Consider the following 24,700-nt stretch of genomic DNA (forward strand, 5'->3'; position numbering starts at 1 on the left):
ATTTTCTTCTTGATCTCTAACTATAAGAAAATAATATGTTATAAAAAGGAATAGAATTTCTTTGGTAATGTGAATTTAACATTTTTAAAAAATCTATAAAACAAGAGAAAGAAAAGAAAACAATTCAGGCTGCTTTATTATAACTGAAGTGGATGGTGGTGTTTACGGTTTTGATAATTCTGAAACTATGCAAATACTGTGCAGAGTGTGGGGTGTGATCAGGTGTGAAGAGAACACCATAAGAACAAAGGCAGTAAAAACCAGTTCAGCAGTATTATTTTTTCCCGTCTGTGGCTCTTCCAACAAATAAGAAAAGCTGAACTAAGCACGACCTATGCATAGTACAACTTTCCATCGCATACATTACAGGTGAAACTTGTGGCACTCTTCAGTTTATAAATGTCATGAAGGCATGAGAGGGAAGTGGGAAGAATTTTGAGGACCCGTGGGAAGAAATCAGATTTAGGCAGCATCAGGCCTCACTTAGGGGCCATGTTTTCACCAGATGAGAAAACTTTAACAATTCACACACACAAAAAAATTAAATGGACTGAGCAAGTAGATGAATAATGAACATTTTGTACCTGTAGTAATATACTTGTAAAATAAAGCTAAGAGTGGGTATAATAGGGACTTGGGATAATAATACAAATATAACAAATAGCAGAAAAAGGTATCTTTGGTTGAGACTTTTAATAAAACAAATTTTTGTAATTTCGTGTCCTTTGTGACAATGAGTTTAAATACTGAATCACCTGATAGTGATTTGTACTTTGATTTCATCTGGGTGTGATGTCCTTATCTAGTCATGAGCTATTCTTTCTAGTACATTGCTTTGTCATATTCTTTCTATTGTTGTGTAGCCCATTCCTAAAATAGCATGGTTTCTTCTTGATATATCGTAACATCGTGTGTTGAGACCTATGTGGTGCTGTCATTCTCTCTTACATGCTCCCTCCCCTATGATATCGCAGCGTGAGAGAGTAAAATAAATAAAGCCATTGGTATGATTGGTTTAAAATACTCTAAAAGCTTTAGGTCATGACTATCTAACTTCAAAACATGCATATTTTAGTGACTCCAAATTCACCAAACTGTCATTTCACATTTGCTTAAAAATTTAAGGCACGTTATGCTACTCAATAAACTACCTATGTAGATTTTTGAGCTATGATTTGTTAGTTGGAGGGTTTCAATTATAGTAAACGTAATTGTATTTCCTTCTGATACAAACTTTCATTCTGTGGATAATTACATTTTGAATGAAAAGAAAATATCAAAACCTTAGGTCACTCTGGAGATCTAGTTTTCTCAGTACTTTGTTATTCTGGCCTCATGATGGCACCAAAGGGTAGGAAATTATTTTTTGAATTCCCATTTACTCACTGAATTGCAATAAAAAATAAATAAAATGAGCAAAGGGCAGCCGAGTTTGCTCAACTTTTCCTACAAAGAAGGTTGGAGGGGTTGGGTTTGCCCCGTTTGGTACCAATGGTTACAATTCCCTCCTACTTTTCTCTATGTAAGACTTTCTCATTTTTCTCAAGTTATTTTGTTCCTTTTCTCTTATCCCTTCTCACAGTTCATCTCCTCTGTTGCAGCAAAGAAAAGGTGCTGATGAAAAAAAAAATAGATTTGCTTGATCTAATCATAACAATAAACTTGTGTCTGAATAACTTTGAAAAATACACGATTAGCAGATGGCCAACAAGGAGACTAATATAAAAGGAAATACACATAATAAAATATAAAAAAATGCCCTTGAGGTGATATCTCACACATTTTCTAAATTTTTAGAGAATCAAAATTTAGAATCTAATTTGACACCGTAATAAATCTTACTTAAGATTAATGGCGGCCATCTCAGCTGTTGTCTTATATCTCTCATTTGTAGACGAGACGTAGTTAATATGTGCATTCAAATGAATGCCTGCTTTGTGTGCTCCTCCATGTATCAAACCTGTGCACTAGGTTTCTGTTACACATTGAGAGGGAATGAAATAAATGTAAGATGCATTCCTTTTCCCTTCAAAGATACTCGTAACCCAGCTCGAGTAGGAAAATATGAGTCTATCTAAAAATAACTGAAAAGAACAGTCAATAACAATTGGAAGGGCTTGAATATTAGGAAATGAGAGTAGTACAAAATGGCTTTTGATTAAGGAGAAACTTAAAATGCTATATAAGGGATCCCTCCCCCCACCCCACCCCCCAAAAAAAGAAAAGTAAAACAGAACCACATTTCTAAGATGAGTAAATTATGTTTGGTTACATAGCCTTTTATAACCTGTAGTTGACTTCCTCAATCTATGGAATAGAATGATTTTTACATGTTTTCTGTGTCTCCTCAGTTGTGGTAACTTTTGGTTGGGTACGAAGCACCACAAACATAGGTTGTCCTTGTAGTTCCGCACCCAATCTTTTCTTCCTAGTTTCTTTGGGGTTTGGGACCCCTTCTCCTGTTATCTTCTTCTACCTCCTGTCCACGTTGTCGCTCTTCTCCCAACAACCAGCTTTGGAGAGAAGTACTTTCCTGCCGTTGCAAAGACTCCTGGGCCACCTTGCTCGGGTAGCAGTCTCTGCTTTTACGTCAAGAGCATTGCTGCTGCTTTTTGTACTCCTGCAGTCACTGCAGTAAACAAAACATCCATACTGGCATTTGTGAAAAACAAAATAGGTCTCTGTTCTGCTTTCTTATCAAATCTTGCATTTGAAAATTTGCCTGTTTTCTCTCCTCCTGAGATCCTTGAGGTGGGGAATCTGAGAAGCATACCTTGGGGGTCACTGTTTTGGATCAACTTTGTCCCCCTAGTAGCTTTTCCTTTTAAGGAAAGTTCCTTCTCTATTTGATGCAGTGTCTGGGTAGCTAAGGGATGGACGTTGTTGCTCGGTGGCCTGGGTGTCTTCGTTTTTTTTTGGAGGTCTGTGTGGGTTAGCTCTTAGCAACTAAATCACCATATTTATGAGGTGGCTATTAGCATTCTCTTTAAAATAAATCCTTGGTGAAATCAGCTTGCCAGACAGCTAGATACATGAACACTCTAAGAATATATGTATATATGTATATATGTATATATGTATATATGTATATATTCTTAGAGTGTTCATTTAGCTTAGACCTTCACTGTGAGTTTTCAGTTTCATTGCAAATAATCTATAGTTTCAAATTATTAGTAAAGTAACACAATAGCAAACAACTTTCCACATTAAAAAAAAGTTTCTTTTTCATAGGTCATTGTTATTTTAACAAGAAATGTAAAAAGAGTTTGAAGACTTCTTTGCAGTGGGCTGATGTTTGATATAGGCATGGAGATATTTTCTTGCCATCTATTTTCTTTTTCATAACATGTTTTTTAACAAATATCTTTCAAATTCAAAGCCCTCACCCAAGCAATGTGAGAGACGCAATCCAGAAGGTGGAATAACAGTGATACAAAAGTGATTGTATTTGACTGAATTATCTAGCAAGCAACCCACTTAGTGCTGGATGCTGAAAAGGCACCTACAAAAAGGCAGCATATCCATGAGTGCAGATGAGCATGGGATTTGTCAAGGATACAGCCAGCACTGATGCAAAGACCTTGAATGACCTTTCTCTACTTGTCTGATGTAAATGACTCCCGTCCTCTTCAGCATGTTTATAATCATGCCGATTCAAGAAATATTTAAACCTATGAAAGCATAATGTAGGTATAAATAGAAGAGCCTTATAATTTTATCTTAATCACTTACACCTTTGTCAGCTTCTGAAAATGGAAAGTTTTGCCTACATTACACTAAAATTAAGTTACGAAATTGTAGAAACTGATGATAGATATGGTTTTTAAAATTCATTTGAAAAGACTGTCTTCTATATGGACAAAAATCAAACATGGATTTTGAAATTGGAAACGGAAATAATCCTATTCATTCAGTTGGTGTTCCTCTTCTACAGACGAAGGAACCGAGGAACACAACAGTTAATTTTTTTTTTTTTTTTTAACAGTTAATTACTTGTAGCAAGTTGATAGCGATAAACTAGAATCTAGGACTCTTGGGGAATTGTTGAGTCCTTTTTGTTTTTATCCACATTTATTTTCCCCAGAAAAAAATAAAACTATTGTGTCTTATCTGTGGGATGAAAAGAAGAGGGCCTAAATTTAGAAACATAAAATCTAATTTTTGTATTCCTCCAAATATATGGATTTCTTTCCTTCTAAAAATTCCATCTTTTCCTCAAAGATGGAAAATACAAAGATATACTATGTTGCTTATTGTTTAGCAGCCTGCACCTTTGTCTATTATAGAAGTGAAAAATAGCATGAATTTGATAATAAATGTATACTTACTAACAATTTATTGATGCATTTATAATAAATGCCTGAATAAATATTGCTTTACTTCAGTTCTCCAACATATTTATAGGAGCAAAACAAATATATATATATATATATATATATATATATATATATATATACACACACACACACACACACATATATACACATACACACACATACATGTATGTACACATATATAGTTACACATATACATATACATGCATATATAAGGTGCACATAAAAAATACATGCACATGAAACCTGTATTATTAGCAACCTAATATGCGTATTTAGAACTTTTAATATTTCTAAGGCTTTCAAAACAATATCTGGCATATTGTAAGCATTACGTACATGTTGTCTTTTGCTATGATGCTATAGTCTGTAACCTAACAAACTAGGGTTTCAGATCCATGAAGAGCAATAAACATACATAGGCCTATTTTGCTTTTAAAAATATAAATTTGTTTTCTATTCAAAAGGGTAAGAAAAGTCTCCACCATGGCTGTAACATTTCTGAAAACATTACATGTCTACCAGTCAGTAAATAATAAGTGCTAAATGAGTGGTATGGAAAATAAGTCTTGTGGAAGTTTAGGAGAAGGAAAGATTGCTTCCAGATGAAATGGTCAGGGACACTTTACAAGAGAGGCAGGATTTGAGCTGCACTTTGAAAAATGGGCAGGATTTGGATAAACAGAGCAAGGAGGGTTGGGTTGAGAGGTGTTATAACAGGAGTAAAGTGTAAAGGCAGAACTTAGTTTTCATTTATCTCTGCCTTGGGGTTGATAAGAGGAGATAAATATATTTAAGCATGAAGCCAAAGGGGAAATCTCCTTTCTCTCCTTCACTGACTTTTGAACTCTCTTTCACTATCAGTATATTTGTCAAAACAAGGCTCTCTGGAAAGTTCTCCTTTCTATTATGTTCTCTTGGATCATGATATATTCATATCTGTTGCTTAGAAAATAATAGATTTCCATAATTATGATATTCTTTTATATTTACAATGTCCAAATGAAAGTGTGTGCATGTGTGTGTGCGCGCGCATGCGTGCTGTTCTTTTTAACCTGGGTTTCTCTACTTCATAAAGAAATAAGGAAACTGTGGTCCTTTTTCTGGCAGAGTACGGAGAAAGGTATCGTCCCTGCGAAAGCAAAATAGCAGTTGAAGCACAGCTGGGCATCAGAAGACACAGAGCATACCATGTTTAATCAACTTCACAGACGTCTGGCCACCAGGGGTGGCTATGGAGATACTTGTGCCCTCAGAAAACAAAGCTCTCCCTGCATTTCCACACAGCTCTCTCATCTCTGTGGCCTTAACTGGCATGAGACATACTCTTGAATACATTGTCTCAGGAAAAGGGTGTGACAGTTTATCATCCGGAAGGTGTATAATTCACAGAATCTTAACCTAAAGAAAGTGAAATTAGGAATGGATACCTGCTTGGAAAAAAAAAATTCTCCTAAATGCATATCCAAGCTGAAAAGAAACGATTTGAGGATTTCCTGCTGTTTAGGATTACCTGCACGAGTGAGCCCCTCTATTACTTTTTGTAACTGAGTGTAGACTTAGTTTGTCAGCTAGAAGTCCATCCCAGCTGCAAGGATAGGTAGTAATTACGGTAGATCTGGGTTATCTGTCAATGCAAATCCCTGAATCAGTTCTATATACAAATGAAAGTATTTTATTTTCTATTTCATTTGGTCAAAGTTGCTTTGACACACACTCCAGGTGAATTTTGGGTTACGCTAGAACAAGAATGCTTTAGCAAATACCAGATTGGTGAAAATTAGCTGGATTTCATTTTCTCTAAATAACGTAGCCTCATGCGTTAATATTTGCCAGTTCAATCTACCATATTTATTACGCTCTTTGTGTGAACAAAAGCCTGTGATTGCATCACCTGAGGAGTCATTTAGATGTGATTAAAGGTTAGAATTTCAGCGGGACAAGCCCACAATGTTTGCGGCTCCACTCCGCACCTTAAAACTTGCGTTTGCACCTGCAAAAGGCTGAAATGAATCGCAAGTCAGCACATGTGTATTCCATTATTCATTTTTTATGAGCAGATGTGGGTGATGTGGGCAAAAAAAAATAAAAAAAAATAGATGCATCTTTAATTGAGAAAACCTGTGGAAAAGCTATCCCTGAATCTCTCCTGGGGAACGGATTTAGAACACGACACCATGATTTGGAAACTACGAGTCAGACCCAAATGTTGACCAGACAACCTAAACTTGAACATAGGCTGTCAGAAATGAATATTAAAGACATTAATCCTCAAGATTTTCTTCCTTTCAAAATTTCCCTTTGAATAATGCTGTGTCCATTAGTTTTATTTATTTATTTATTAAATGTTCCCTCTAAACGTAATATAAACCATCAGGATTAAAGACATAAAACCCAGTGGCATTTATTTATAGAAAAATGAATGTGGTCCCAAACTCCCTTTTCCATGCTTCCTTCACACAAACAGAACCTTGGAATTGTGTAATTGAACGATATTTTGTTTCCCTTATGCTAATTAGCATACATTTGCATATTTCTTCTATAGAAGATAGTCCTTTAGTTGCCAGTTATGTGGAGTGGAGGTAAAAGTGAATGCGACAGATCTGAATATAAAGCTTGGCCATTCTAGAGCTTATAATGACGTGGCTCCTGGTCAGAACAGATCACATCATGAATGCAATTGAACATTGGATTTCTTGTTCCCCAAAGCTAATGCTGTGCTTCTGGAAGCCAGTGGCACTGGTGGGTATTGGGGAGGCAATCAGGAATAAGTCCTTACGGAATTTATAACCCAGTAAAGGAGAACGCAGTGATTAGTGTGAGGATAAATTGTGCAAGAGGCTGATGGAAACCAGTAAGAAAAGGACCCACATGAGCACTGGGGAAGCGAAAGGGGAAAATGACAAACGCAGTGAGACCTGAGAGATAAGCTGGTGTTTGGAAGTTTGGAGAAAGCATGCAAACGAGCTCTAGGTAGAGGAAGAAGCATGTGAAAGACACAAAGATGAGAAAATATGGTGACTTAGAGGAACAGGCGAGATTTTCATCCACGAGCATAGAGAGGGAACTAGTAGGAAAGCTGAAGGGGGAGAGAGAATAATTATAGCTAACATTTATCTGTTACTATGTGCCAGGTAGTATTCTAAGACCATGGGGGAATTTATCTCAGTTAGTCTCCCCCATTATTATATGAAGAGAACTCTGAGAAATTACGGACTTGCCTCCAAGCCCTAGCTATTAGATGACGGAATTCAAACCTGGACTCCAGGACATATTTTCTTAACCACTGTACTGGGTGGCTTCAAAGGAACAAGTCGAGACATGTTGAAGGGTTTGTACTTTCTCTACAGAACATTTGGCAGCCATTGAAGAGTTTTAGGTAGGTCCTGAATTTTAACAAAGGAAGGAAAAGAAAGGAAGTAGGAATTTTCAGGGGAATGATTATGCAATCATGGAGAACATCTAGGAGGTTATTCTAGAGAAAGACAGGAGTGGAACTAACATAGTGGCAGAGGGATGCATAAAATTAGAAATTGTAAGTGATATTAAACAGGCAAGAGGTAGCATCAATAGCATCTGCTGAAGGCAATATTTGGGGGAATCATTTAGAGCGGCTGAGTCCTTAGACACTGACCTATATCGACAGCTCTCAAAGACCTTTGCAGGGCCTGCTCCCCCCACACATATCTTTCACCATGGAGTTGAGAAGTAGCTGCCTGTTCTCTGAGTTTTTACAGCACCCTTGTCATCCTACTGCATGGGTTTTCCCATGTGACTCAGGCTCACTGAGGTTCTGTTTCACAGTCAGCATCTCCAGAAGCTAACAGATTTCAATATGTGTCAAATGAGCACAATGACACATCTACGTAGTAGGGAAGAGTAAGGGATCAGGAAATCCTAACGAGTAACATCTCTGTCCTATCTGCTACCTTAGACAAAAAGGAAAGGATTGGAAATACAGGAGGCATTCATATAGAAAAGACATAAAGCGTGGAGTTAGGAAGAGAAGGGAGAAGACGGGGAAAGATGACTGGCTACAAATATTGTGTTGATGAATAGAATTTGCCTCTTTGGACCACGGCTTAATATAGGGCAAGATAGGATCTTTTCCTGAGGATTAGCTGCGTTTTATCTATTTATCAACAGAGTATTCATTTTATCAAGACATTTTCAACATAAAAATTCAATGGTCAAAAGGGGGGAAATATTTTAAAAATATTTTTATGGAAAAGATTGGGAATGGCATGGTCACAAGATAAAAATGGGAGAAGTAGCAAGGACGAGGTAAGTGCAAATGGGGCCTGGAGGAGTGGGACTAGACCCGGTATGGGAATGCACAGCACCGATAAGAAGCCACGCAAGATGGCGCTATGGCAGAACCCAGGGAACCCCTTCTAGGAATCGTTAGTTTACTGATGGAAGACAGTATTGTCTCCTTCCATTAGGCATGCTTTCTGAGCTTAAGATTTCCAGAAGTATTCCTACCTAGAATTGGGGCACCATCACTGACCAAACTTTCCATTTGGAGCTCTATAGCTGGTTGGCATCTTACTTCACCTCTCTTAGCTCCCATTTTTTACTCCTAATTACCCATTTGTATCACCTGAATATATTATTAGGTTGGTGCAAAAGTAATTGCAGTTTAAAAGGTTAAACATAATTGTAAGAACTGCAGTTACTTTTGCACCAACCTGATACATCCTCCTACATCCTGTTCACCTGATTATATATTTTTCTGTTAGAACCTCTACGGGTAGAGAGACATTTCTTAGTGATTGTATATCCCTTCTTTTATCTTCCTAACCCTTCACATGGAGTCTTGCACATAAAAGGCATTCGAACAGTGTTAAATATGTAATAGAAAAAAATGTGACATAATAATTTTATTGTCACTTTGTAAGGAGGATGGATCCAGATAAAAAATGAGAGGATCTCTTATTTGCTGCCTTTTTGTTAACTTGAAGACAGTATAAATGATGATGTGGGATATGATATATTAGAGAAGATAAATTAATCTACTTTTGGGGAAAAAAGAAAGACAGAAATGGGCCAAGGTGGAAGTGTAACACGTTGGGGGATGAGGGATGAGATACTGAAAGGGGAGACTTTAAAAGAGAGAGGAGCTGGATGCTGCAAACCTAACTTGGAAGGAAAACAGGAAATTTGAAGTCAGTTTTTATGCCCTGAGTTATGGTAAGCCCTTTTACTAATTCCCTTGTTAATCTTTAATAAAATATTCATTCCGCCAAAGAATCTAGTAAAGGTTTGTTGGAATGGTGGGGCAATAGGGAAAGGGCTGAGTCCTGCTCATGGAGGCAAGAATAGCAACTTCCTATGGGGTACAAGTGTGTCAATGTTTGAAAGGAATGTAGGGAGGTGATGTAGAGATAGAACCAGGTCTGCGAAGAGGAAAGTCAAGTAACCCTGTAGAGCCACCCTCTGTCTTTAAACAAAGAGTCCACCATGGAGAAAAATGAAGAGAAGAAAGTAGGGGTCTGGCACTATGGCAGGGCACCAGTGTAGCTACATAAGGAGAAGTAGGAGTAAGTGAGGGAAAATGCCAATCTCAAATCATCACCCAGGCAGGCCAGAGTAGGGGTGAGGCTCAGGAGTGCAGTGGAGAAAGCCAGCGTTCACCACTTAAACTCTGTGGGAATCAGTGTCCCCATAATGTAAAACCCGAGATACTGAAAAATTAAATATGTTGTAATGTGAAAATGCAAACTGTAGGTGCTTGGCACATAGCAGGTGCTCAAATAATGTATATTTCTTTTCCTGAAACTTCAACACTTCAGACAGCTGCTGAAATTTCTATCTGTGTCTAACCAGTGAGAAGGTAAAGAGAGTGATGGGACCTACTGTCAACCTAACTTTTTCAAACAGGGAAAATGACTTTTTAATATGAGATTAAGGGAGACCTTGTATGAAGGGTTGTATCACCTTAAAGTTCCCAATTGTTAGTGAATGGAAATACTGGTGATAATTAGACGTGTGCCTGAAGTGTTGTGAAAGGAAGGTTCAGATTCTTCAAAGGGAGGTGGTTCCCAGACAACATAAGCCTGGGGATGTGGTCATGGCACATCAGTCATCATCATTACCATCGTCATCATCACCACCATCACCATCACCACCATCACCATCATTATCATCACCATCACCATCATCACCATCATCACCATCATCCCATCACCATCATCATCACCATCATCACCATTATCATCATCACCATCATTATCATCACCATCACCATCATCATCATCATCCCATCATCATCATCATCATCATCATCACCATTATCATCATCACCATCATCACCATCACCACCATCACCATCATTATCATCACCATCATCACCATTATCATCATCACCATCATTATCATCACCATCACCATCATCATCATCATCATCACCATCATCATCATCATCATCACCATCATCCCATCATCATCATCACCATCATCACCATCACCACCATCACCATCATTATCATCACCATCACCATCATCACCATCATCCCATCATCATCACCATCATCACCATCATCACCATCACCATCACCATCATTATCATCACCACCATCACCATCACCACCATCACCATCATCATCACCATCATCACCATCATCATCATCATCATCACCATCATCCCATCATCATCATCATCATCATCATCATCACCATCATCACCATTATCATCATCACCATCATTATCATCACCATCACCATCATCATCACCATCATCACCATCATCATCATCATCATCACCATCATCCCATCATCATCATCATCATCACCATCACCACCATCACCATCACCATCACCATCACCATCACCATCATCATCACCACCATCACCATCATCACCATCATCACCTTTATCACCATCATCACCATCATCACCATCATCACCATCACCATTATCACCATCACCATCATCACCATCACCATTATCACCATCACCATCATCACTATCATCCCTTTGCTTTTCATCGATGTCTTTAAAATGATCACCTCTCCCCACTCTGACTTGTCTCTTGGCATCCATGTGGTAGAAGGTTGTTCCAGTTCTGTCTGGTCTATTTCAATAACACTGTGTGACACAGTCACCATAGTTTAATAAATGCACAAAGTACAGTTTTGTTCCCTTTATCTTTGTCACCCCCAATAATCACCGTGGCTGAAATTCTCTGGAACTAGCCATCTCTTGCTGACCACCAGGAGGTAGCCATGGTCAGAGGTTGGCGTGCAATCACAAGGCCAGGACGCGTCTGTCTCACTATAATGGTCCTTTTATCTGCCTCCGCTGGGACTGATAGGATTAGGAACTAGAATGAACACCACAGAGCCCATCCTATCTGCACAGTTCCTTCCAGGAAACTGCTTTATTCCTGTTTCCAGAGAGCCAGAGTTGTGTAACATGATTTGACTTAAGTCACATCATCTTTAAGTTTCCACATAACAGATTTGATCCCACTGCTTGACCCACTAAAAGGGAGGATGAGGTAAGAAGGCTGGGAGCATCCCCCAAAGAATTTCAGACTCTACATAGTTGATCCAAATGAAAAAGAAAATGTGGAGGATAATATGTAGAAATAGATGTAGCTTTTAGTAAGGGATAATTTTAAAAGAATTGGTAGATAGACTAGATGGTATGTAGCTAAGGATGTACATTACGGTAACAGGAGGATGTGCGAGTGTGTTAGCATAACCCAGAACAATATAAGCCGTGCCATGAGAACTGCCATGAGAAAATGTACAGGCAACAAAGAGGCTTTTTTGTTTTTGTGTTTTTATTTTGTTCAAGGCATGATAGATACAAGACGTGACTACACAGTGAAGCCAAATGTGAGATATAGAGTTTAATAAAGTAGATATGCTCAACCATTTCCATTCCTTTTTCATGCCAAAGGGGATGGGTTTGAGATGAGGACGTTTAGAATAAGCATTGACACGAAATCATGGTTGAGTGAAAAGACCTTAAGAGGCGACTTAGCATCTCTTCCTACAAGAATAATTGAAGCTCAGCTGTACAGAACTTGCATATGCCCTTGAGATTTTCTCAGCGATCTCTTAAGGATTCCGTGGAACTAAAAAGAAGGACAGGAAGAGAGGAGACAGGTACCCACTGTCCCCATTTTCATTGAGGGAAAGCCTGATGCTGCAGCGAGAAAGACAAACACCATATGATCTCACTATATGTAGAATCTAAAGAACAGAATAAATGCACAAACTAAACAGAAATAGACTCAGAGATACAGAGGAAAGACTGATGGTTGCTAGATGGGGTGAGGGGCTGGGGGTGGGATGTGATGAGGAGGGGAGGGGAAGGGATTAGAAAGTACAAATTAGTAGCCACAATATTTCCATAGGGATATGCAAGACAGTTTGGGGAATATAATCAATAATGTAAAGATTTTATAGGGTATCAGATGGGCACTTGTCTTATTAGGGAGACCAGTTCATGGGCTTTGTAGATGCCTGATCGCTGTGCTGCACACCTGAGGTTGAAGCTGAATAATAATGAACATCAACTATAATTTTATATATATATATATATATATGGTCACAGGAGGTGGAGTACAGCATAAGGAAGATAGTCCATGGTATTATAACAGCTATATATGACGTCAGAGGTGTAATAGATTGGGGGAAGGGGGAAGTCACTTTGCGGGGGGTGTATATGTCTAACTAGTACATTGGCTTGTACACCTGAAACTAATAAAAAAATCAGTAAGCATGGCTTCATTACTAAGCAGAATTCTACAATGGCTCGTCATGTGGGTAGTTTGTAAGAATATTTAAGATTTAGGACAGTGCTAGCCTGAATTCATCATATGCTATATTCTCGGTTAGCTTCAATATTTTGGTAAATTAGACAGATGAGATTCAAGAAACAGGTAGACATAGTCGTTGGATATTAGCAAGGAATCTGAATAAGTTTTCCATTATATCCTTTGGAAGAAAATGGAGAAATGAGGGCTCTGTGGTGGAAAACAACATACTCGGTATGATAAATTTGTACTCTTTTGCAATATTTACATAGAAGAGCTGGCTCACAAGTGTCTTAAGGACAGGAAGTATCTTTTATTTACCTTGATACATCAGCCTGGAGTACACAGTATATGCTCCAAAGATGCTAATATCTGACAAAATGAGGGAATAAATATTGAATAGGTCCATTCAACATCGGTTGGTTGGTTATCTGAGCACTTCTGAGTAGGGACTGTGCTGAAAGAAACATTGCAAGGTGGTTTCGGTTAAGGGTCCATGGATACTTCTGGATTAAATACTTGTTGGCAGTGATAAGGTTGGCTCTGAATCTACTTTTTATTTAGAAATACACTAATGATTATTATCAGTTAGACTGAGAAATTTGTGTCAACACTGTAGGTAATTATATCTATAAGGTGCAGACAGGAGAAGCTCAATGATTGTTTCACTCTTTTAAAATTTTTTGAATGTGCTTAGATCTTTTGCAGAACTACCTGACGTCACAAAAAGCTGAAAGTATTAGAGGCTTTGTCCTTAGAATTGCACTTATTTTCTGTATGTGATATGGTGACTAACTTGAGGATGCATATTTAATGAGCTTGAAATGCTTTAACTTAATATATCTAGTTTCATTTTGCAATGAGCAAGGAAACTTTGACCTTACAATGAATGGATCAGAGTTGGCAAGAATTGTGCATGGTAGTTTTGTGATGCAGATTTCAGCTAATGGACCATGTAATTAAGATGACCAATTGCTAATGCAGTTGGAGAAATTCCAAGAACTCTGATATGAAGCCTACCAATTACAGTGCATTTCCCACTACTATCCAGAGGGATTCAAAGTTCTTTTCATTGGCTTTATTGAAATTCTTTGACAAATTTAAGAATATTTCAATTCATAATGGAAGAAATAGTATTGTATCTACTTGTAAAGTAAAGTATAGGAAATGAGAGAGGCATAGCTCATCTCTAAGTATCTATAATAGTTCTATCTGGTACTTTTTTATGTAATAGTACTTTCATAATTATATTTTATCTCACTGATATTGAGTGTATAGAAATGAATTCACAATATATTGATCTTTTTGTCAAGGATTAATAATATAACAGAGGTGAAAGGCAGAGGAGAACATTATATATATATATATATATATATATATATATATATATATATATATATATATATGTATGTATATATGTATATTCAGTTTTTTTGGATATACTGTTTCAGTAAGTATAATAATAAAGAAGTTTCCTCATAATTAGAGCATTTTCTTCCCCTTTTGTTTATTTTCACTGCTAGATCTTCCCTAGGTGCTCTATAGATGTTTATGGAACAATACTGAATCATCAATAACCCAGTCATAGTAAAATTTTATTTTGAAAGGCATAGTTTCAGTATTGACCTAAAACATAAGTGATTTAAATCTCCAGTGCTAAGCATTGTATATAATATTTAATTCTGCATCAATGTATGACAATTGAAAGAATGCATAAATAAATCCTTTACTTTTCAGTTAGCTCTAATTGGAAGTTATTATTTGTCTTTGTAACATTGTAAAAGTCTAAAAGAAGATTGAAGCACATTTAGTAGAATGTCAACATTTGCAATATCTTGCGTGATTAGAACTTGGCTATTGGTTTCATATTATCCTCATTTTTCTGTATGTTTTAAGTACTTAGAAATTTAAAAATTATTTATTATGTCTTATTTTTGTATTTGTTTTAAATATGAAGAGTTCTGTAACTTTTATTAAATATTTTTGTTTTCACATAGTATTAAATGATAGGTATACAGCTGTGTGTAAAAACATACGTAGTTTTGTTTTTTTTTCAAGCTTTTCCTTTGAAAAACACACCGGCCTCGACCAAACTAAAATAAATAGATTTTTAAATTCATAGCTGAGTTCTCAAGAAAGTAAAGGAAATCTTCAGGTTCTTCTTCTCTCCCTAACAACACAGAAGGGTTTAAAAATGAAATCAAAATAGAAGCCAATATGAAATCTGGAGCATTTTTTGGAGCATGGGGAGGGAAAACATGATGATACACCAACCTGGGATTTTAGGGAATATTAGCTAAATGGGGATCAGGATGTTAGGTCTTGGGCCTATGGAAGTGGAGGAAGTGAGCAGAATTTTCATAAAATCGTGCTTCTCTAAAGGGGATATACTGTCAATGAAAGGGCAAGCTAGAAGAGCCTGCTGGCCAAATATGGAAACAGACATGAAAGTCTGTCTGTTTTGGCCTCAGTGACAGATGAGTGGCGTGGGGGGTGGGGATAAAGGAGACCTTAGGAGTGTGTGCCCCTGGCTTGCCTGACCCACCTGTTGTTCTGCTTATACTTACCTGGTGTCAGGGAAACTGGAAGCTGAGAGATTCAATCAGAGGAGTCTCGGTGTGTTGAGATGTCTTATCTGTAGCAGTCACCGATAAAAATCCTCTCTGGAGGGAACTATCCTTAACCCAGGTCCCTCATATTCTTCAGACTAAATTCAATCAAATATGAACATTACAACTAAAAAAAAAAATCAAGTATATTCAGGAGAAAACAGCAACCAACAAATTCAAACCCCAAGGACATCAGGAATTGAAATCACTGCTTATAGAATATAAAATAAGAAAATATAAAATACATATTCCAAAAAGTGACCAAAGAATAAGGGGATATAAAAAGTAACCAAATAGAGTTGAAAGAGATGGAATTGGAAGTTTGTATTAGTGAAGAGACTAATAATCTGTATTAGACTCGGCTGTGCCACAGCCAAATGCAGTCCTGACAACAGATGTGTTTTACTCCCTGAAAGTCAGCTGAGAGTCAGGTGACTCCCTATGGTAACTGTCTTCTATGCAGCAACTTACATATCCAGGCTGATTGAATGTGATGGCTCGGCCATCTCAACATAAGGTCCTCTTTTTGGCTAAGGCTCAGGGACAGCTGAAGGGTAGCAAACAGGTGCATCTGAGATTCTTCTTGGAAGTGGCTCACATCATGTGACTGAGAAATATATGAGAACACAGAGAATATTTTTCTTCTATACACTCCTAGAACAGAAAACCATAATTTAAATCAAAACCTCCTTTGATGAGTTAAATATAAGATATAACGGAAAAGATAAATTATAAGTTAAAAAACATTATAAATGAATGATCATAAGTTACTATGTATAAATTAATAATAAGATAAATTAATAAATGCAGCACAGAAGTGCTAGTATATAGGAACTTGAAATACAGCTTAACTGACAGAAAAAGAGAACAAGAAGATCTAACATGTGTCTGACTGGAGTTCTGAAAGATTTAAAAAAATGGAGGAGAAACAATGATAAGAATTGTTGAGAATTCATGAAAGTACAAATTCAGATTCAAAAACTGTCACATAAGCTAAACAGTACAAAAATCCAGAAATCCATAGTTGGCGATAACATGGTGAAACCAACAGAACAGCAAATGCAAGGATTCATTATAATAGTCACAAGAGATAAAAGAAATGTTATCTATGAATGGGTGACAATTAGGCAGAAATTGACTTCTTGATATTAAAAGCCAGTAGAAAAATAACTCAAAATTGTAGAGAGGTGTATTCATCAGGATTCTCCTGAGAAACAGAACGAATAGGATATACAGAGATGCATACCTGTGGAAGAGGAGATTTAGTATAGGAAATGGATCACACTGTTATGGAGACTGAGAAGCCCCACAATCTGATCTGCTGTCTATAAGCTGGAGAGCCAGAAAAACCGGTGAGGTAATTCAGTGCATCAGAAAGCCTGAGAACTGGGGACCATCTGAGTCTGAAAGCCTGAGAACTGGAGACCATCTCAGTCAGAAAGCCTGAGAATTGGGGACCATCTTAGTCTGAAAACCTGAGAACCGGGACCGTCTCAATCTGAAAGCCTATCCCTACATCTGAGGTCAGGGAAGATGGATATCCAAGCTCAACAGAAAGCATATTCACCTTTCCTGTCTTTTTCTGCTATTCAGTCCTCAAGGGACTGGGTTTTGCCTGCCCACACTGGTGAGGGTAATCTTGACTCAGTCTACTGATCTATTGCTAATCTCTTCTGGAAACACCCTCACAGACACACCCAGAAATAATGTTTTGCCAGTTATCTAGGCATCTCTTAGTCCAGTCAAATGGACTCCTAAAATTTACCATCATAGGAGGTAATAACTGTCAACAAAGAACTTTTTACTTCATGCAACAAATATTGAGAAATAATTGACATACATCGCTGTATAAGTTCAAGGCATACAGCAAGATGGTTTGATTTACATACATTGTGAAATGATAACCATAACAGGCTATGTCCATCTTCTCATATAGATACAGTTAAAAAAAAAAAAAAAAGAAAGAAAGGGAAAATAGTTTTCTCTTTCTGATAAGAACTCATAGGATTGACTTTCTTAACAACTTTCTTATATATTATAACAGGGGTGTTAGCTCTCATATAGGCCTAATGTTGTACATTACGTCCCTAACATTTAATTACAGTTGGAAGTCTGTACCTTTTGATCATCTTCCTTCAATCCTGCCCCACACCTTCACTTCTGGTGACCACAATTCTGATCTCTCTTTCTATGAGTTTGGATTTTCTGTTTTTAAATTCCTCATATATGTGGGATCATGCAGTATTTGTCTTTCTCTGTCTAACTTATTTTGCTTTGCATAATGCGTTCAAGTTCCATCCATGTTGTCAAACATGGTAGAACTTCCTTTTCTATGGCTGAATTATGTATACACAATTTATATATACATATTCATATATAACATATATGAATATATAATTTATATATATGTGTATATATAATCTCGCAACTTTAAAAAAAACTATTCATCCATTGATAGATACATAGGTTGTTTTCATGTCTTGGCTATTATGAAAAATGCAGCTATGAACATGCGGGTGCAGATAACTTTTCAAGTCAGTGTTTTTGTTTCCTTTGGCTGTATACCTAGAAGTGGAATTGCTGGATCGTATGATATTTCTGTTTTTAATTTTTTGAGGCTCCTCCAGACTGTTTGCCTTAGTGGCTGTACCAATTTACAATCCCAGCAACAGTGCACAAGGCTTCTCTTTTGTCCACGTCCATGCCAGCATTTGTTATCTTTTGTCTTTTTGATGATGGCTGTTCTAACAGGTTTGAGATGATAGCTCATTGGGGTTTTAATTTCTGTTTGCCTAATGACTATTGATATTCAGCATCTTTTTATGTACCTGTTGGCCTGTCATATATCTTCTTTGCAGAAATATCTATTCAAACCCTTTGTCTATTTTTTAATTGGGTTTTTTTTTTGCTATCAAAAAAAAACAACTCATTTTGTATGAGTTCTTAATATATTTGGATTTTAACCCCTTATCAGATATATGGTTTGCAATTTTTTCCCATTCCATAGGTTATCTTTTTCATGTTTTTTTGTTTGTTTGTTGTTGTTTTGTTGTTGTTGTTGTTTTTCTGCACAGAAGCCTTTTAATTTGATGCAGCCCTATTTGTGTTTATTTTCTATTTTGCTGGGGAGATTTATCACTTTTTCTGTGATAGCAAGGCAGAAGATGAGATATTTTGGAGGGTTGCGCTGTGGGAGGGAGATTCTATTGATAAATTGAGAAAGTTCCTATCTAATGTTTTCTTGTGTTGCGTGAAGTGGGTGAGCTTCTTTGCTGAGTATGGGGTGGGAGGTGGAGGATGGGGGGAGATGGGCAGGATCGAGGCATGCGAAGAGGGTCAGGGATTGAAGCAGCTGTGGTAAGGAATGAGGGAAGGACCTTAAAATAAGAGCATGCACAGCCCTGATCCCCCTTTACAGCAATCCTCCCAACCAAAACCCCTTCCCCAGGTACTGCCTGCCTATATTTAGTCTCTCCTTCAAAATCGAGCTTCAAGAAAGAATAGAACGTACATACTTCCTTGCTCCAGTTTTTCTCAGATCACTTCTTCCCCTTCCATTTCACCAAACCTTCCTTCCAGAATCACCTCTGACCTCTTTTTCCAATAAAGTCATGGACTCACTTCAGTTTTTATATTAAATGTCAAGGTTGCAGTCTTTAAACTTATACTCTGTCCTTCCAACAACTCCACATTTTTGTTTCCTAAACTGTACTCTTTTCTATTTATCTTGTTTCCTTAGCCACTGATTCTTACTTCTCTTCAATTACTTGCTTTTAAAATATTGATGGATTGCAATGTTCTGCTCTGACTTTTCTCTCCTCTCCTCTCCCCTATCCCTCTGCTTTCTGCTCCTTGTTAGGCGTTTTTAAAACTGAATGTAGTAATACAATTTTTAGAGAAGAGAATTCCTTTCTGTTATTTCCTTGATTTCTTAAAATCTTATGGATAAGAACTTTGGTAATTTTATGATTTCAATTTTTCCTCATGAAATGGAGTTCTGCTGAAAATGAATGTCTTGTTTTCTAGAGCGCCTATATTTCTGTGCTTCCAGTGTCCTTATTTTTGTTCTCTCTTCCTTCTTGCTTTATAAACATTTGCATTAATTTAAATTATTAGAATGAAATACTTATCACCTGTATTTTGCTAAGCACATTTTGACTGTTCTATTCCCCTCCCCTTACTGAAATTGCTACTACTACTTAACTCTATCACCCTCAAAAACTATCTTCCCAGTTTTTCTTTTTTCTTTTTTTATTACTTTCAGGTGTACAAAACAATGTAACAGGTAGACATTTACAGCCCTCACAAAGTGATAACCCCCCTCCCCCAATCTACTACCCCTCTGACATCGTATGTAGCTGTTACAATTCCATTGACTCTATTCCCTATGCTGTGCTCCACATCCTGTGAGTATATGTCTATTAATTTATAGTTGACATTAGGGAGACCACTTCATGGACAGTGTAGATGCCTGACCACTGTACTATACACCTGACACTGTAGGTGAATGATACTGAGCCTGCTTTCTTAAAGCCACAATGTCCAGCAGTCCTTATGGGAAGTCTGGCCCTTTGCCTCACACACAGCCAGTCTTCAGAGGCTAAACGTTTTCTTCCTTATATTAGCTCATATCTTTACTAATGGTTCAGCTGCTTATTGAGGTAATTAAATTTCAAATTGTTTTTCTTATGCTCTGTAATACTTTGGGGAGGCACTGTAAATGCTATAATAATTATGAATATTAAAAACGGGTGCTGTTTCACAGGTCAGTTGCTGAGTTTAGCTCGGTTATGGGTTCATAAATGTAAAATGATCAAAGCTTGCGCAGTAGGAGCTCCCGGCTTCCTTTCCCTGGCTGTAGTTGAGTAAGTTAATTGATCCTCACATTGTTTTCTTTCTATTTGTGAAATGGATGCTTTGCATTTTTTCAGATCTCAGCTACATCTAAAGAAAGAGGCTTTCTTGATAAGACCCTCTAAAATTAGAACGTTGTAGAATTACCTAGTGATATGTGTCTTAATAATTCGACTCGTCATGGCAACATGCAATTAAAACTTTCCTTTGGGACTAAAGAGAAAACACCCAGTTTCTTTCAAAGAAGTTTAGCCAATACATAATGAGAAGAATAAGTCAAGTAAATGGGACTGAGTTTCATAGAGAAGAGGAAAATAAAAGCAAACATTTTTTTGACAATGAAATTAATTATTCCTGTATTTGATTATTTTACAGTTTTTATGATCTCGCATATTAGATCATATTTTTGTTATTCCCAATTAAAACAGTATTATTATTTTTTTATTTTGTAGGGAGAGAGGCATTACATTTCTTTCATGAAACCAACACTGCAAATTTCCCTTCTTTTCTAGAATAAGCATAACTGATATCAGATATTACTCTGATTTAAAGGGAATATATGATACCACTGATAATACATTCCACTAATATTGTGGAAGCATTTTGAAAAAGGTTAATCAAAGAAGATATATATAATTTCTCTTTTTCCATTTAACGTCTCTGAACTGAGACTGCACCTTATAGTAGGTGATCTATCATAATTAAATTACTAGCATTTTTTCTTTCCAGGTGGTTCAAAATATAATGTACTGTGAGGGTTAAAAAAAAAAAATAAGTTTCCTTCCAAGTTCTAAGTTCTTCTGGCTGGGCTACTAATCAAATTAACAGGAGGCAGATTAACAGGAGACGATGTCCCTAGCTCATTACAGTGTACATGCAGGGGTGCCCTAACACCGAGACCCGAAGACGCATTGGACAGTTGAGGCTTATGTGTACCTTTTTGGACCAAGGAGAAGGGGGCAGGGGTCTGGGATTTCAAAGGCAAAGTAGGCAATTCATGGGTAGACATGAAAGAGCAAGCATGTGCAAAACAAATTCTTGCTGGGCCACCCAGAAACAGTGGGACTCAGAAGGAAGGTCAACAAACAGGCTTTGCTAGATTTCTTCCTGTCTGACACATTTTATATTATGAAGCTAAGCTGATGCTCTCTTCCTTTAAGCAGGTTTTTCCATCTGATTTCTTTTAGGCAGGTAACAGGGGAAGGTCAAAATTTCTTTCTGAGTCTTTTGTTTCTTAATATCCAGCTTAAAATCAATATCCCAAAAAGTATATTTTGGGGTAGCAAACCTTTTGTTCCCCTTCAATATACCTTTCACAATTAATAGTGACAGATTCAACAAAATAGTGAGTATTCAGACCACTTCTCAGAGTATAGCATATTTTGCCAGAGACAGCCTGAGGTACTGCAATAACCATTTTCCCTCTTTTTCAACATTTTAGCTCTACGTAGAGCAAAAAACTAGATTTTGCTGGACCCTCTCACTATATTGTTTGGCTAGGGTTGCCTTAATGAAGTATGACAAACTGAGCACCTTAAACAACAGAACTTTATTGTCTCACGGTTCTAGGGACTAGAGGTGCAAGATGTAAGTGTCAGCAGGGCCATGTTTCCACTGAACGTGCCATTAAGAGATCTGTTCCCAGCCTCTGTCCTCACATCTGGTAGTTTCTCGGCTTCTGGCAACTTAATTCCATTCTCACCCTCGTGTCCTCCCTGTGTTCACACGTCTCTTTGTATGGCGTTCATAAGCACGTCGTCGGCCATATTGAATCAGGGGCCAACCCTACTGCATCCCGTATACTTCATCTTAACCAATTATATCTTCACTGGCCCTATTTCTAAATAACGTTTTACCTGGAGGTACAGAGGATTAGTACTTGAACATTTAAGTTTGGAGGGACCCAGATCAACCTACAGCAGTGACTATGTTCTGATCAAATGAAATGTAAAACAAATGTGTCATCTTCCAGAACCTTCCTTATGACACAGTTTTCATGTATTCCTTACTACTCTTCTTTGATTCTTCCTCTGTTGTGCTCCCTGGGAGAGAGATATCGCCATAGAAGCTGAGGATAAAGGCCACTGCCCCAGTATGTTAGCACTGTGACCTGGATGGGGTCGCAGTGCCTGAAAGCTTTGTAGAGGACAGCTTCCATGCCAGCTTTGGGTTTGAGCCACTCTCATTATGAACTGCTCTGTTCCTCTTAGCCACACTTAATATGACTTGATGTATGAGCTTTTCCAACATCGTTTAGAATACTGACTGTATCACTTTCTAGCTGTGGGCCATTCACATGTGTCTTCAACTTTATAAGCCTCTTTTTCCCCTTTGTAAAAGGAAAATCATATATACTCCAAAATTCCACTGTAGGCATAGTACTTAGCATAGCACTGACACATAAGAGTTTGCTGTTGCTGTTGTTATGGAGAGTTTCATTTGAGTAGAAGATGAGAGCAAATGATTGTTAGGGACCTTTCAATTCTCTGTTTTTATTATTTTATGGAAACAGTGTAATAAGTACTGGAAAGGAATATGTGTTACCAACTTGCAAGAGTATTCACGTATTCATTTCTTCATTCCACAGACCTTCATTCAACAAATACCAGTCATGTATCAGGCACTGTATTAGGCAACGGAAATGGAACAATGAACTTAAACAAAATTGCCCCTGTTCCCGCTCTCGGGAGCCTTACATTCAAGTTGGCTGTGAAAGCAGCACAAGAAAAATAATGTTGGTAATAGTGGTGATGTCACACACCTGACCTAGGACCTCATCTATCTCAGAATGTGGTAAATTGTGTCAATGTGGAACTGTGAGAGAAAAAAAATCCTGCTTGAGAGAATCAACCTGAACCATGAAAGTGGTGACATGAAAAAGCATCAGATCCGCTGTCACTCAATGAAAATGGCCTGCCAGCTTACCTCACATTTAACCTAGTGCATTTCAGTTTGTATTGGCTTTGATTATTGTTGACCACATTAATTTGATAGCACTTATAACAATGAAAAATTCAGTGAAATACAACATGCCATCTATATTAAATAGATGTTCCAGATTTTAATTTGAAAAAAGAGAAGAGCTTTTTTTATTATCACTGACAATAAGAGTTATGGTAATTATGACTTTTCTTCAGTGTTTTATTCTGAATTATGTTCCATCAATGCTGTATATAAGTAGTTGCCTGTATTATCTTTGAAGAAAGTTTCTGTCTATCTTTAACTTTAAAGCTCATTAGTTTTGCTATTTGCTTTTTCCTTCCAGTTGATTTTTTTCCTTGTCCGCTCATGTTTTCTCAGCAAGAATACTATTTTAAATGGATTGCTCTGTTTATATGTTCTGCCTCTGGAATTGACATGATTATGTTTGGGTTTTTAATAAAGGAATTATTATAAGTAAGACTAGACTTTGTCTTTGTCCATTTTGCAATGAGTAATAACTGTTTAGATCGTCATTTATCACATCCTAAATCTCCAAGAATAGATTTGTCATAAAAGATATCATTTCAGGAGTAATTATTCAAATTGTCCATATTAAAGTACTTCCTAGTTAGTAAAAGTGAAATTTGTCCATCTTTTGAATAATATTATTGTAGAAACTGAAAAGCCAAACAGATAAACTCTCTAGTGACAACCTCATGGGAGACTCAACATCTGTGGCTTTATTGACACACATAGTGTCTAAAAGTAAATAAAGTAAACTTCAATAAAAGAACTGCATGTTTACATTGATCTCTTCTTTGGTTTATTTGGGGCCAGAATTCATCATCTAGACTGGGCTCTGCTCTTCTCACTTACACTCTGAGAGCCTAAATATTTATGGAATGTGTGTCCATGCACCATACCAGTCAAAATAGCTAAACTTGTATTTCTATCCAGATAGAGGATATTTAGATGAGATAAAAGTATATGTCTATTGTGCCAATATTTTTATGATTCATAACTTCTTGCAGTAAATGTACTTTCAAAATTAACTGAGTATTTTTAATCCTCATGTATTAACGTAAGCCTCAAGCTAACCACAAAGCAAAAACTTATAGTAAATACACAAAAGAGAATGAGAAAGGAGTATAAGCATGCCACTAAAGAAAGTCATCAAGCCACAAAGGGAGAGAGCAAGAGAAGAAAAAAAC

At 37.1% G+C, this 24,700-nt stretch overlaps 1 long non-coding RNA gene across 1 annotated transcript in view; it reads left to right on the forward strand.

The window, feature by feature from the left end:
• Nucleotides 1–23,934, forward strand: part of LOC148757626 (uncharacterized) — a 155,883-nt gene extending 131,949 nt beyond the window's left edge. The window contains exon 3 of the long non-coding RNA XR_016021677.1: nucleotides 23,155–23,934. This is a non-coding gene — a long non-coding RNA (uncharacterized LOC148757626). The remainder of the gene's footprint in view (nucleotides 1–23,154) is intronic.
• Nucleotides 23,935–24,700: the final 766 nt, after the last annotated feature.

This window comes from Rhinolophus sinicus, chromosome 7, assembly GCF_057876585.1.
Source record: "Rhinolophus sinicus isolate RSI-liver-muscle chromosome 7, RSI-T2T, whole genome shotgun sequence".
Lineage (NCBI taxonomy): Eukaryota > Metazoa > Chordata > Mammalia > Chiroptera > Rhinolophidae > Rhinolophus > Rhinolophus sinicus.